Below are 13,489 nucleotides of genomic sequence, written 5' to 3'. Positions count from 1 at the left end.
GGATGATTGAGAATCTCCATAACTATTGAATCCAAAGCATCATAGAGGGAGAAAAAAAAGATGTTACAGAGCAGTGATTTCCAGAATGAGTGAGCAAAGCGCACATGTGCAAATGCGCATGTACGCCCTAATCTCTAAAATACAATGCACAACCTCTGCACATACATGCATGGCCCCCTGCACACTCCCTGCTCCCACGCATGTGTGCACAAAGACCAGCTGGTCAGTGGGATGTGATCACGCATGCATGGTGGAGCTAAACTGGGGTGACGGCTCACGTGCCCACAGAGAGGGCGCTGAGTCCCATCACGGTTATAGAGTAATCAATCCTGTCCAAACTTTTGCACTTGCTATACTAATTGGTTTTTTTTATCTAAAAAGACCTGCACATGAGTATTAATTGTACATCTGAATTTGAAGAAAGATGTTACATTTAACTTAACCAGGGAAATGTATCAATTTCTGTTCACAAGTGGTTTACTGATAATATAATTTGATTTAGGGATGCCTAAATTTTGTGTATAATTTTGTATGTAACTATTAAAGTTTTAATCAGCATTTATGTGAAATTCTTGTATGTGCAACTATAGGGAAGAAAACCAGAGATTACAAAATGGAGTTAACTTCCATTGTGTTTTAAACATTAAGAAAGTTTGAAAGTTGGTTATGAAAAGATTATAGATGGGTAATCTAAAATAAAAAGGTCCGGTGACATTATCCTATGAAGTATTGACTTCTTGGATTTGAAGACTATAATTTTTTATCCCACAAATTATGTTTCGGTTGTATGTTATCAGAATTCCAAAGACAAGGGTTTCATTCATGGATAGAATGGCTTACTTAGTTGGCTCACATGTATTGTTTATTTTTCACTTTTGTTCACCATCTGTCCTAGCGAGAACTGATGGCTGCCATCTGAAGACTGCCTCCCTGATGTGTAGCATTGATTAGGTGCTCCTGTATTCTTTTTATGGAAAAGGGCCTTCACACACAACAAAAGACAATGGGGAATCTTTGTGTTGTACACACGTCTAAATCCCTAAGGTTTCTTTATATATTCACCCTGACTTGCAGTCTTTTTGTGTTCCTGGCCCCCAGATGGTTGTCTGCAGCTACATAGTTTTTTTGTATTCAAACTGTGTAAGAGATTATTCCCTATTTTTGGGACTTTTATACTAATTGGCCACTTATAGGATTTAAAACTATATAGGTAAATTGCCTCAGATACTTATGTTTGTTAAAATCTTGATAGAGTGATTAGCTGAAAAATGTCAAAGATTTGTTAAATAGAATTCATTAAATTGAATAAAATTGAAATAACATTACATTAAATACCCTTAATAAAATTAATGAACAAAATAATTGAAACATGGCAATATTTCAGTGAAATAGACCAGCATAGAAAAACTGAACAAACTAATCAGCCTTTTTTTTTCCTATTTCAAATATATATAAATATGGATGTGTATGTTTTCTTTGTGTATTTTGTGTATTTCTGTATTTAGAAACACATTTGCAAGAAACAAATTTCATAAGAGCTCATGGACAGCAGAATGAATACGTGAAATATCTTAAATCTTGTATCTGACTTTCAAATATAAATGGAAACTGGGTTAAATTAGAAATTCAGGAAAAAAATTGTAGAAAAGAAAACCAGAGAGCATGCTCTTCCATATAATTTGATATTAAGAGTTAGATCTAGTCTTGTTTTAGTGAACAATAAAATGTCTAGATACCACTAAGAGTACAAAATGTAAGGATGAGTGCTCTTACTGTAAATTTGAGTATGTTTAATTTATACTGAAGTGCAGTGCACATTTTCAAATGAGCTATTATATTCAGCTTAATGGCATGATTTGTATGATGCTTTCAAATTATTATGAAGTCTTATATGCTATTCTCGACTATTAAAATGAGAGACAACTTTTAGTTTTTGAGCCTATTAGAGCCCTTCATTCCATCAGATATTTTTCTTGTCTTAACTTTATAGCTAATAATATTTTACAGCATTTTATGGATTTTACTGAATGTATTGACTTCAAATCAGGGGTCCTCAATCCCTAGTCTGTGGCATGGACTGATGCTGGTCTGTGGCCTGTTGGGAACCCGGCCATGCAAGCAAGTGAAGCTTTCATGCGTAGGATATAGGTAATATGCAAAACTATCCCCCAGCCCCCCAAAACTGGTTTCTAATTTCAAAAAGGTTGGGAGCTGTTGCTGTAGATCATCCAGTGGTGAAATGTAAAATTTGTTACTTCAGGTTCTGTGGGCGTGGCTTGGGCAGTAATGTGACTGGGTGAGCGTGGCCAACTTTTTTTTTTTTTTTGCTTTCAAAAGCATTTTTTCTACAACCTTTTCGGCCGAAGAAGAAAAAATGCTTTTAAAAGACTGTGATGATCCCAGCTGAGTTGCCTGATTGTCAGAGGCTTTTAATAATAATAATAATAATAATAATAACAATAATAATAATAATAATAATAATAATAATAATAATAATAATAATAATAATAATAATAATAATATTTTAATTTGTTTTAAAAGCATTTTTTTTTGCCTTTAAAAGAAAAAAAGCTTCTGACGATCAGGCAACTCAACTGGGGTCGTCAGAGCCTTTTAAAAGCATTTTTTCAGAAATGTAGAAAAAAAGCTTTTAAAAGACTCTGATGATCCCAGCTGAGCTGCGCAATCATCAGAGGCTTTTTTTACTTTTAAAAGCATTTTTTCAGCTGAAGAAAAAATGCTTTTAAAAGTTAAAAAAAAATCTGATGATCCCGTGGCTCAGCTGGGCATGGGGGGCGGCAGGGATTTTTGCTACCAGTTCTCCGAACCACCCGCCATTGCTACTGGATCGGGTGATCCGGTCCGAACCGGGAGCATTTCAACCCTGAGATCATCTGCTACTTTAACGCTATTTTGAGTATTGAAAGTATTAAAATAATAATTATTAAATTGTATACTACAATTTAAGTTTTATATTTTATTGAATTCTACAAAATTAAAGATTAAATAACTAAATAAATGCATAACGAGATATATAAGGGACAATGTCTTCATTTTGATTTTAGATGTAATGGACTCTGAATGTCAGAACATAGAAAGATGAATTGTTACTAACACAAATGTTGCTACTTATGTAGTGCAAAACTTTATGTTTAATGAAATAAATACATTTTAATGAAGGAATAAAGGCTGCAATGTATTTAAAATGCTAATGAAAGAATTACTGCATCTGGTATTTATGGACCAGCTAGTATGATGGAGAGACATTTAATAGTCATCTCATTTTTTAAATATGTGTGATTTTATCCTGAGAAAGCAATTACTTAGAGATACTTACATCCATATCCAATAATTATAATGTGTTCTGTGTATGTGAGCTACTCGTATGTATGATTCAGGAAACAGTAAGTAGCATAGTAAGAAAACTTACAAGAAGTAGTAATCTGATTATATTTTGTCTTAAGTTATATTGTAATATTGAATATGAATACATTAATATATTGTAATATTGAATATGAAATCATACATTTTATGATTAGAAAGGATAGGTAAATAATAATATGATGTAACGAGAGAGAGAGAGAAATTAAAACATTTGTACAAATATTTGAAGCCACTTCTTTATATATTTTTTCTATTTTTCAACTTTTATCTTTAACTTTTTTCTTTTCTTATACTTTTTTCTTTTTCTTTATCTGTTTTTGTCTTTACTTTTTAGTTTATGTTGGTTTTTAATCTTCCCATTTAAAAGTTTTAATAAGTACGTAGAAAAAAAATAAAATAAAATTCGCAAAAGACCTTTGAATAATACCTTAATATCAAATTGGTAATTGTGCAGGAAACACTTTAACTGTTTATATAATTATATCGCTCTAGTTGTATTTCTTTTAATAGCTATTTCTATTTAATCAAGACTAAAAATATTCGTCTGATTTCCTGTCAGAAAAAATTATGATTTTTAAAAAAGCTATCTAATTAGAAAAATGACAGGAGAAAGAAAACTTATTTAAACATTTATGTATAGGATTTTCTCTGTGATCTACATCAGGATGCCAAGGTGAAATAGAGATCAAAAAGTTATAAATGAAATTTACATTTCTTTTAGTATAGAATAAAAATCTTAAAAGGGCATCTTTACAGGCCTACATAAAATAAAAAAACCAGAAGTTTAAAAGTATGTAACATACCTACAAATTAACATATTATAATTAAACATATTTTATATCTGTTTTTTACAACAGACAAAAACACTGAAATTGAAATTTTATTTTTGGTAAAATGAAGAAACTTTTAAACATTCATTCAACTATATTAAAACATGTGAAGACACAGGTTTCATTAATAATTGGGTAATGTTTGTGGTTGAATATTATAGCAATAGCACTTAGTGGTTTACAGAATCAGCGTATTGTCCCCAACAATCTGGGTCCTCATTTTATTGGCCACGGAAGGATGGAAGGCTGACTCAAACTTGAGCAGGTAAGAATTGAACTGCTGGCAGTTGGCAGTCAGCAGGATTAGCCTGCTATACTGCATTCTAACCACTGCACCACCACGGCTCTAATCTGTGTTTTAAAAATATTTGCTTCCATTCAATACTATTTGTTGTCCATCGAATTGCCAATAATAAAGGCCCAGTGGCTGCTACCTGCAACTTGATTATAGTATATAGACAAATCCATAAGAGCCCAAGTAGTCTCTTGGTCCCAGAGTGAAGGTTCACTTTAAACTGGGCATGAAATGAACAGAAAACAGTGCCAAGTTTCAAAATTGATATAACCAAGTAGCCAATCCTCTGCAAGCATTCTGATGGTTAAATTTTGCACTACTTGAAGTTTCCAGAATGTCTTTAAGGAGTAGATCGACTTACACATTATATCAGTCTTGTCTGGAGTTGCAATTGGCAATAAAAAGCACTCCTAGCTACTAAAATCAGCAAATTCCTGTAGCCATGAATTCCGGAAATAACAGTGCTTTCCTTTTTCTCTGTACTTCTGGGCAGCAGAGGAACTGATAATAACACAGTTGAACTGCATATTAATCACTATTGTATACAGTCTATTACTTTCTAGCATCACCAGTGTACCTTTGAAACTCAGCTCACCAGATATTAACACTTTATTCAGCGGCTTGTTACACAGACGGAACTAAGATTTTGCAGACAAAAATTAAACATAGGAAATCGCCTCATAAAATGAGCACATACAGTATATAAATCTATGCTGTGAGATTATTCTGGACTTCTTCCTGCCTTTTGTGTAGACATTTTCAAAACAGACTTGAAATGTCTAGCACCTGATGTATATTGACATAATGACATTTTCTGGTCTGGAAATGTTGTTTCCTACCTCATTAGTTTCATTTATTGCAATCACATAAGAACAAGTCTGGAAAAAAATTGTGGGTAAAATCAAATTTAAGGAATTGAAATTACGAAGTTGAGATCCTACTTTAAGGGTAATTATGCAAGCATATTAATATACTACATGTGCTGAAATATAACAAGTTCTTCCTGTAAGTATAAACCATCATACATTATGAAGTAACAGAGAACAGATGACAGTTATTTTTAACATGTTGTGAATAAACTTCAATGAATGTTTTTGCCACTTTTTGTAGATAATGATGTGCTATTTTGAGACTCAGATGAGGGCTTCTCATTATTTACTTATTTAAATTAGCAGGCCTTAATATAGGAACTAGGTAGTGCTTCCAAATAAAACGTACTTGAAAAAAAATCACATTTATAAGCATCTGTTATTATATACTATTAATGTACTGATTTGGTGCCAGATCTTTCTCACCTCAGCCTTAGTAAGTTATCTAACTGGGAAGAAGATTTCACCTCTGTAGCCTGAGAAAGGGATGAAACTATTTTTGCGCTGTGATACTTTCTCCCTTGTGGCAAGAGGGAGTATTGAAATAGCTCCTGCGCTTATTGCAAAGAAAACCAAGAAAAATGAAAAGAAGGCAGGCATGAATAGGAAGATTGCAAATTGAAATTATAGCTGACCACATTATCAGCAAATAGGAGTGCCATTAATAGGAAGGGCAAAATCAGTCATCCTTCTCTTCCATCTAAAGCAGGAAGCATCCACAACAACTGCTACTTTAGAAATATTGCTGGAAACTTTCCATTTTATCAGCAACTACAGTAAGTTATGCAAAATATTTATTTCAGTTTCAGTAAAAAAACAAACATGTTATATATTACAAAGGTGACACAGATCCAGAGGCCTCGGTGACCCAAATCATGATACAATCTGTAAAATCAGATGCTAGCACTGTGCTGTAACAATAAAAAGTGCTACAAGTGCTGGACTTTAAGCGACCTAAGGACCTAAAGGTCCAGCAAATTTCCTTAAGGTCCTGGTTGGGAGACTGATTTGAGATTGCTATGAATGTTACCTTGAGTGAGGCAGTGGTTTTCACAACTGTGGTGAAGTGCTTGAAATGCAGTATTGGTGGCTGACTCTGCCCACAGCCAGGAGTTCAGCACTGGCTGGCTCAAAGTTGATGCAGCATTCCATCCTTTGGAGGTTGGTAAAATGAGGACTCAATTGTTGAGGGCCATATGCTGACTGTATAAACTGCTCAGAGTGCAGTAGAGCACTATGGGGAGGTACTGTATATAATTCTAAGTCCTATTGCTATTGCTTGAATCTAGAAGAAATATTGGATACAAGTATAGTAAATAGCTGATTCAACTAAATTGTTGCTGTTGGTTTGTCATAGAATCTACTTAAAACATATTCTACCTTTTAAGAAAATAATGATATATTTTTGTTACTGATCTTTATTTATTGCCTTATTTTATATAAAAGCATAGCAAGTATCATGGCTATTCTCTTCCATTGGAATCATGGCTATGATATGAAATCTGGCAGAACAGTCACATCCAGAGTTATATGAATTTGTGGAAGGGAACAGTGTTTGCTAGTGTTGCATTTGAAATAGAAAGTTTCTTTTAAATGCTATTCCAATTATAGGTACTAGATTTGGTTCACCAAGATGTGGTGAAGCCCTATTTTTGTTTCCATACGTTCAGGAATAAGTAGTATATAAAGAATTAATAATACAAGCTTGTTTTATATTACTATGCAGATAGAATCTTGAACACAGGCAGGTCTCCTTAGCTTGCTTTGAGTGCAGCTAAGGATTGCTCATTAATTCTGTGGGATAGAGTAAATACGTAGACTGGGGCAGTTTTGCCAGGATCAAAAATTATCTCTTCCTATAGTGGTATTTTCAAGTTCTATTATTTTTTATATTGTCAAAGACAAAATGCATATAATCCTATCTATCTATCTCTCTATCTATCCATCCATCCATCCATCCATCCATCCATCCATCCATCCATCACTAGTAGACGTTATAGGAAAATATCCATTTTAGTCTACACTAGCTAAAAGATGAGGAAACTAGTAGTATTTTCTCAGATTTTTAGTAAAGGCATTTTATTTTTAGTAAAGGCATTTTATTTTTTTAGAAAATAAAAAGCTATCGGCTAATGCCTTTACTAACATTTGGTAGTTTAAAAAGTACTACAGGTTGGATTCCTCCTGATTTTTCATTATAGTAGATAATTAGATTGGCTTCCATCAAATGAACTATGCAAGGTACATGTTAAATGCACGCAGAATCATGCTATATCTTCCATTAGGAATTCTTCTAAACTGCGCTATTTTCCCAATTATGTTACAAATAGATAAAGAGCATTTTCCTACTCATATATGAGCAGCATTTTCCTACTCATACATATGAGTGGCTAGCCTAAATATTCTGGGGCACTAAATAAAAATAGGGCAAAGCTTCCTTGGTTCTGGAAATTTTTAGTATGCCTTTTACAGCCACAGACCTCCTTGAAAAATGAAATAAGGGTGAAAGTCCATTTAGCTATTGTGGCTTCTCATATATTTTAAAGCATCCAAGTTTCTTTCAAACAGTTCTTAAGAATTTTTCAAAAGATTGCCTCTGAAGCTTGCTTTTTTATCTGCTGCACTTTTTAAATCCATTTGAGCAGAAATATATCACCGAAGACCGACATAGAAATAAAAATACCTTCAAAACTAATGAAAGTGAGAGGGTTGGAAGAGTTAATTCAAAATGGATGAAAAGCCTTTTAGAAATCTCTACTATTGACTATTTCAGATCTAAAAATGTTAATAGTGATAGAATAGACCCAAAACTTCTCAATACCAAAATAGAACTGTCAGTTCATGAACCATACAAAAACATTGAACTAAAATAAGACACAGTTTTCAGAATATTTTCCAATGGATCAATTGAAGGGTAGAAAGAGGGATACTAATATTTAAAATCATTTCAGGATAATCAGTTGATTAATTGCAGTAAATCAGCTCAACTGGAACAGCTCAATTATATGGAAAAGTTACAGTAGCAACAACTTTGGTACCAGCACTTTTTTTAAAAAGAACAAAAAAGTAAGATTTATCAATGGTTTTAAATCATGATTACATTCTTGCAAGGTGCATCTTCATCTTCAAACCAGTTGCTGAAGGGCATGAATCCTAGGACTAATGAAGGTTTATTTCTTAAGTGTTCTTAATTCATTGTTCTGGCCATCTGCATTGTTCTGGTCATCTCCTTAACAAGGAAGGTGTTTGTTGGGTTAAAAAAGGTTATATTTTAGTTAGAATGGCGCATACACTGATAAAATGTGGGAACTTTACATGAGAACTATTATTTCACTGGAAGACATTTAAACTGCACACAAATAGGCTTCAAATGAAAGCAAATTTATTGGCTGAACTCTTATTTTCTGCAAGAGGTTTAGGTGGTAGTTTTTTTAAAGGAGGGTGGTAGCATTTGTTGGAACAAAGCTATCCGCATAACAACTGATTGAAAACAAAAACCAGGATGCTTGAGTAGGACAAGAAAAAAAGCATCTTCTGGAAGCCAAAACAGTGCACACTTTCCCCCCTCTCCTCAAAAAGAGGGGAAATTCTCAAAATCACAGACATCAAGGAACTTCTTTCTTTTGATTGTGAAGTCATCATTTATTCACAAGGGGTTAAATAATGCAGCTCCCGCTTTTCTAAACTCTGGCAGAGAAGTGTGTACACACAGACAGGAAATGCAATCTGGGCCACCGTGAGACCAGTTCTGCTGCCCTTCTGCAGTCTGCCGGTGGACTCGCACTTCGCGTTTGGGTGGGCGTTCGCGCACGCTCCCTCGTTCGCTCGCGGGCGGCCTTTCCCCCCCACCCCCCTCTTTCCCTTAGCGTGTAGGCTAAGTGGCGATGCGAGGAGGCGGGTTGGAGGGGGGGAAGAGAAGGGGCGTCACCATCTGTTGTTAATTCTCCGGTCATTGGATTAGTAGCCCTCGGTGATGAGATCAGCAAGATCAGCTTTCAGGATGGGGTGCTGGACTGGCTTTAGCTGCAGGCTCTTCCCATCTGGGCTGTCTGTGTCATAAAAGGGGAGAGCAAGAAAGGGGCGGGGGAGAGGCTGGGCAGAAAGAGAGAGAGAGAGAGAAGAAAGCCGAGGCATAAAAGGTGGAGGAATCTTTGAAGAAACAACGGCGAGGCAACCGGGGCGGCAAAGGGCAGGCTGCCCAGAGGCCACTTTTCCTTCTGCCGAGAGTTTACAGCGGGGAGTTTCCTGTCGGTGCGGCTCGCCTCGATTGTCTGCTGCAAACGCGTGGGACCACGCGAAGTCCAGAAACCGGCGCCGGGCCGGGAGTGGAGGGAAGCGGACGAGCTATTTCTGCCGAGTTTTGGTGCCAGCTCCCCCACTTCCCATCACCCCACCGTGGTGTGGTTCCTCCCCGGCGTTGAGCTCCAACTTTTCGGAGTTTTTGCCTCCGGAGCGGGAATAGCGTATCAAAGCCACCAGTTGGGGTAAGCAATAACGGGGTATGGACGTGGTTTTTTTTTTTTCCACTGTGGAAGGGAAATAGTCTTGTAAACGTCCCCGAGATTCTCTGCTGCTGATTGTGATTCCAAGTGGCTTGTCTTTCTCTCTGGATTTTTAAGCATACTTTAAAAAAGGACGAGGCACTGTACACGCTATAAATCCAAGGCACGCGGGATTGACGGCGAGATGCTTCATTGTTTTTATGGTAAGTGCCTGGAAAAAGTGACGGCTAATCGGGAATGGTTTACTCAGCCGGCTATAGGACGTCAACATTTAATTGTGTCTCAAAAAATATAACGTTGAAGCAAAACAATTCTTGGCTTGGTGATTAAACAGCTGTTGCTAAAAATAAAACTGTGTATAGAACTTCACCGGTTTTTTGTAGATGCAGATTTAAAGTCTGGCTAAGCTTGGCTTGTTTGTATGAGGAATAAGTGGCTGATTATCCGAGAACAAATAAGCGTGCGGTAGGTTACATGCGGTGTCTTAAACAATTATATTTTGCCAGGATGTTATAAACGGAGCCGAGACGAGGTTTACGGTAATTTACCAGACTTGTTCTAAGAGATGCAAGAATAATTTCCTGTGATCAAAGCTTCCTTGATGAAACGCTGTGACGGTAGTGCTTTGCATGTGCTGAGCCTTGTAAAAAAGTAATGTAAATTCTACAATAAGCATTACATTTTTGTGCTAAAGATGCTTCCCAGAGCATCTGATTTCTTCTCAATACTCCTGCAAAGTTACTGGATTTTTAAGTACAAATAACTCATTCTAAAAAAGTGGAGGGGCAGGGTATATGAATTTTATATGCACCAGAAGTTCTGTGTCCAAAGGTTATCAATTATTGCTTTAATCATAGCTTTGCTTAAAGTGATTAGCCTAATTTACTTTGTCTCTTCCTTCCCAGTCCTTTCAGCAGTACTCCTTGTCCTGTCCTGGGTGATAGAAACTATTCCATTGTGAAATAATTCATTCAAGGAATGTGTTTGTAGAGTTGGGAAGAGGCAGCACTCAGCCAATGTCTTTCAGCTTCTGGCCGTTTAACCTTTGTTTGTTTGGTCAATATATCTTGTTGCATTGTGGATGCTGAAAGTTCCTGTCTCTATTGAGATTTTTATTTAATTTTACAAATAGAGGAATGGAATTATATATTAGGGGACAGTATATATAGGTGCCAGCATCAATAACTGTAGAGGTAGCATGGATGAAGAGCGCTTCTTAAGATCTCAAATTCAAGAATGGAAGCCATTCTTCTATTTATGTCTTGTTATTTGACCCAGCACAACCCCTCTGCTCAGTTTCATCACTTGCACTTAGGAGAAAAGTAATACTTTCCTTTCTGGCAAGGGCACTGAAGCTTAATTTATTAATGCATCTGAGACACTCTGACTTTCTCAAGACACTGCTGAAGAAGAACAGAGTATGCATTGGAAGCTGTGAAATGAAGCACCACATTTCTATATAACTCTTTGTGGCAAACAATAGATTAGACTGAGTCCACTGTTTAAGGCAGCGGTCCTATTGAATCTCATTATTTTGGCATTTTAACCAGGAACTATTTGAATAGAACGGTAAAGAAAATTACCATGAAAGGATATCTTTTATATATTTGGTATATACCTAGTTTGTAAATAACTAGCAACCTTGAAAGGAGTTCCCTTACCTATGTCACATAGGTGTGTAACTCAACCACTAAAGACAAGGGCTTGAAGTAACTGCAGTGCAGTTAAACTATGTTAGCCATTTCAGTTCCAGTAAAACCAATGGGAAACAAGTTATTAGCCACAATATTTTCAAAGAAACTGACATAGATTAGATCTCACTTAGCTGGTCCACTTATCATGGTTAATGGTTAGATGGGGAAGGGGAGGGGAAATATTTTAGACTTCCAAGGAAAACTTTTTGTTGCAGATCCTTGTTAGCTTCCAAAATAAATAGCCTCGTGTCACACAATGCCTGCTGAGTGAAAACTCACTCCTGCTGCTTTGTGGCAATACTCATTAAGTCTCCAGACTTCTTGTGGTAGGGTAAGCTTAGCATAATGGATTTTCCGTGTACCAAGAGCAGACAACTATTCCTGTCTCCCTTCCTCCCTAGATGCTGCTTGTCCCAGTTCTGTGTGTAGGTTACTGTCTAACTCTCTTTGAAGTGAAATGTTTGTCATACTAAGTCTTTCGTGTCCTGTTTACTGGTGTTCCATCTGCTGGATGTTGATGTCTTGAGGAACAGGAATTTATTTTCCTATTCATTCAGCAATTCTGTTCCCATGTTCAATTCTCACAAATAATTTATTGCATATTTACTCCACTTACATCCCTGACTGATTGACTGGTTACAATTGGCAGGAAAAATAGTGTTGTCACAGGCCAAAACTGAGAATTGTCTTTGTTATACCTGGGCATACCCCCCACCCCCCTCTTTTTTTTTCTTTTTTTTTGCTGGAACAGCATACAAAACACAGCAAGGTTGAATCTACTAGTAAGCAATGAAATTAAAAGGCTAGTTCTTATATTTCTTTTGGAAATATAGTTGTATTGAGGGTTTGCATTTTCTCTCAGAGATCTTTTTAACGGATTTTTGAACACTTTTTAATGAGGTCAGGATCTAGTTCAAGAGAATTTATGTTTTTAAATAGCTGTCCTTACTTTTCTGCTTCTTTCTTTGAAATTGCTGATTCTAACTAGTACTACTGTTCTTCATAATCTTTATTTAACAGCCTTCTTCCAAGACATCAATATTACTTTAATAAAAGTAAAATGCTTTTAATAAAAAATGCTTTTAAACTATAAGATCCTCAAGATTCAGTTCTTACCTTCTGAGGTAGCATACTTGATGAAAATTTAAAAAATGCTAGAGTTTCATAATTTTCAAATGCTATTGGAATATGTAAATCCCAAGCCTTAGGCCAATATAATATAGGAATATAGTTCTGAAAAGTCAGCCTGAGTTCAGATAAATTTGGAGAAAGCCTACTTTGGGAGTTGTTAACAGTCATGCTGACCTTATAGTATATAATTAATCAATCAATCCAGTAACTATCAATCAAGGTTGAAGATGGTTAGGTTCATTGACATTTTAAAAAGCATATTTATAATATTACATATATATATATATATTTGTCACCTTTGGTTCATTTAGGATGACTGGCTTCATTCATTAATATGGTCTTTTACAATACATCTGAACATTATTTCTGTCTCTGTCTAATAGATCTCCCTGTTCTAATGAGTGTTCCATCTTACACTGCTTCTTGTCCTCTAACTGAATCATGTACATCTGCTGCTTTTCTTGGTGTTGGTTTACTAAGATTATTCCAAGGTAAACAGTCTGTTCCCAGAATATGTGGCCAGCACTTCCCTGTTGTTTCGTGTTCTTGTATTTTTGTGCGCATTTAAAGTCATTCTCATCTGTAGAATCAAAACTATCTTTCAGATTGTAGTGTGGTATTTGTTTGTCTACCCGTTATGGGAAAATATTTCTCTCTGTCCTAGGGACAAAATAGATACAAACCAAAGGATAGCAATGAAAAGGTACAATAATTTTGCATTCTTGTTCTAATCATGATCAGGGGGAAAAGAATGTGTGTTCATAAGCTAGAAATGTTAGCATAA

General features: G+C 35.8%; 1 protein-coding gene across 4 annotated transcripts in view; it reads left to right on the top strand.

Annotated features, from left to right (window-relative positions):
• Nucleotides 1-13,489, top strand: part of SPSB4 (splA/ryanodine receptor domain and SOCS box containing 4) — a 201,734-nt gene that overhangs the window by 127,463 nt on the left and 60,782 nt on the right. Inside the window, exon 1 of one of the 4 annotated variants that reach the window (XM_058188812.1) lies at nucleotides 9,236-9,862. The exons of 2 other annotated variants lie outside the window; for them this stretch is intronic. The gene's annotated coding sequence lies outside the window, so the exon portion shown is untranslated. Of the gene's footprint in view, nucleotides 1-9,235; nucleotides 9,863-9,885; nucleotides 10,084-13,489 lie in introns of those variants that run through there. One more of the 4 variants, XM_058188813.1, reaches the window with a different exon arrangement.

This window comes from Ahaetulla prasina, chromosome 6, assembly GCF_028640845.1.
Source record: "Ahaetulla prasina isolate Xishuangbanna chromosome 6, ASM2864084v1, whole genome shotgun sequence".
NCBI classification, from domain to species: Eukaryota; Metazoa; Chordata; class Lepidosauria; order Squamata; family Colubridae; genus Ahaetulla; species Ahaetulla prasina.
Note: the sequence above shows the minus strand (reverse complement) of the source record. Positions and strands in the feature narration are given on the sequence as shown.